We start from the raw sequence: 2,724 nt of genomic DNA on the forward strand, positions 1-2,724 counted from the left end.
GCTGACCCTCGTTCTTTAAATGACGCTATCCCGAGGAGGACACCTAAAGGCGAGCCATAATAGCCTCATCTTCGGCAGGCTCCACCGGTTTTTTTCTCCGGGTTTTTTCCCGATTTTTTTTACGTTGTGTTGACCCTCGTTCTTTAAATGACGCTATCCCGAGGAGGAAACCTAAAGGCGAGCCGTTATGGCCTCATCTTCAGCTGGCTCCTCCGGTTTTTTTTCCTTTTTTTTTACGTTGTACTGACCCTCGTTCTTTAAATGACGCTATCCCGGGGAGGACACCTAAAGGCGAGCTGTAATGGCCTCATCTTCGGCTGGCTCCTCCATTTTTTTTCCTTTTTTTTACGTTGTGCTGACCGTCGTTCTTTAAATGACGCAATCCCGAGGAGGACACCAAAAGGCGAGCCGTAATGGCCTCATCTTCGGCAGGCTCCACCGGTTTTTTTTCCAGATTTTTTTTACGTTGTGCTGACCATCGTTCTTTAAATGACGCTATCCCGAGGAGGACACTTAAAGGCGTGCCGTAATGGCCTCATCTTCGGCAGGCTCCTCCGGTTTTTTTTCCAGATTTTTTTTACGTTGTGCTGACCCTCATTCTTCAAATGACGCTATCCCAAGGAGGACACTTAAAGGCGTTCCGTAATGGCCTCATCTTCGGCAGGCTCCTCCGGTTTTTTCTCCGATTTTTTTTATTTTTTTTTTACGTTGTGCTAACCCTCGTTCTTTAAACGACGCTATCCCGAGGAGGACACCTAAGGGCGAGCCGTAATGGCCTCATTTTCGGCAGGCTCCACCGGTTTTATTCACAGTTTTTTTATTTCGTTGTGCTGACCCTCGTTCTTTAAATGACGCTATCTCGAGGAGGACACCTAAGGGCGAGCCGTAATGGCCTCATCTTCGGCAAGCTCCTCCGGTTTTTTTTCCCGGTTTTTTTATTACGTTGTGCTGACCCTCGTTCTTTAAATGACGCTATCCCAAGGAGGACACTTAAAGGCGTTCCGTAATGGCCTCATCTTCGGCAGGCTCCTCCGGTTTTTTCTCCGATTTTTTTTATTTTTTTTTTACGTTGTGCTAACCCTCGTTCTTTAAACGACGCTATCCCGAGGAGGACACCTAAGGGCGAGCCGTAATGGCCTCATTTTCGGCAGGCTCCACCGGTTTTATTCACAGTTTTTTTATTTCGTTGTGCTGACCCTCGTTCTTTAAATGACGCTATCTCGAGGAGGACACCTAAGGGCGAGCCGTAATGGCCTCATCTTCGGCAAGCTCCTCCGGTTTTTTTTTCCCGGTTTTTTTATTACGTTGTGCTGACCCTCGTTCTTTAAATGACGCTATCCCAAGGAGGACACTTAAAGGCGTTCCGTAATGGCCTCATCTTCGGCAGGCTCCTCCGGTTTTTTCTACGATTTTTTTTATTTTTTTTTACGTTGTGCTAACCCTCGTTCTTTAAACGATGCTATCCCGAGGAGGACACCTAAGGGCGAGCCGTAATGGCCTCATTTTCGGCAGGCTCCACCGGTTTTTTTACGTTGTGCTGACCCTCGTTCTTTAAATGACGCTATCCCGAGGAGGACACCTAAAGGCGAGCCATAATAGCCTCATCTTCGGCAGGCTCCACCGGTTTTTTTCTCCGGGTTTTTTCCCGATTTTTTTTACGTTGTGTTGACCCTCGTTCTTTAAATGACGCTATCCCGAGGAGGAAACCTAAAGGCGAGCCGTTATGGCCTCATCTTCAGCTGGCTCCTCCGGTTTTTTTTCCTTTTTTTTTACGTTGTGCTGACCCTCGTTCTTTAAATGACGCTATCCCGAGGAGGACACCTAAGGGCGAGCCGTAATGGCTTCATCTTCGGCAGGCTCCTCCGGTTTTTTCTACGGTTTTTTTTATTTTTTTTTTACGTTGTGCTGACCCTCGTTCTTTAAATGACGCTATCCCGAGGAGGACACCTAAAGGCGAGCCATAATAGGCTCATCTTCGGCAGGCTCCACCGGTTTTTTTCTCCGGGTTTTTTCCCGATTTTTTTTACGTTGTGTTGACCCTCGTTCTTTGAATGACGCTATCCCGAGGAGGAAACCTAAAGGCGAGCCGTTATGGCCTCATCTTCAGCTGGCTCCTCCGCTTTTTTTTTTCCTTTTTTTTTACGTTGTACTGACCCTCGTTCTTTAAATGACGCTATCCCGGGGAGGACACCTAAAGGCGAGCTGTAATGGCCTCATCTTCGGCTGGCTCCTCCATTTTTTTTTCCTTTTTTTTACGTTGTGCTGACCGTCGTTCTTTAAATGACGCAATCCCGAGGAGGACACCAAAAGGCGAGCCGTAATGGCCTCATCTTCGGCAGGCTCCACCGGTTTTTTTTCCAGATTTTTTTTACGTTGTGCTGACCCTCGTTCTTTAAATGACGCTATCCCAAGGAGGACACTTAAAGGCGTTCCGTAATGGCCTCATCTTCGGCAGGCTCCTCCGGTTTTTTCTCCGATTTTTTTTATTTTTTTTTTACGTTGTGCTAACCCTCGTTCTTTAAACGACGCTATCCCGAGGAGGACACCTAAGGGCGAGCCGTAATGGCCTCATTTTCGGCAGGCTCCACCGGTTTTATTCACAGTTTTTTTATTTCGTTGTGCTGACCCTCGTTCTTTAAATGACGCTATCCCGAGGAGGACACCTAAGGGCGAGCCGTAATGGCCTCATCTTCGGCAAGCTCCTCCGGTTTTTTTTCCCGGTTT

This window comes from Arachis ipaensis, chromosome B8 (assembly GCF_059453495.1).
Source record: "Arachis ipaensis isolate K30076 ecotype BB chromosome B8, ASM5945349v1, whole genome shotgun sequence".
Lineage (NCBI taxonomy): Eukaryota > Viridiplantae > Streptophyta > Magnoliopsida > Fabales > Fabaceae > Arachis > Arachis ipaensis.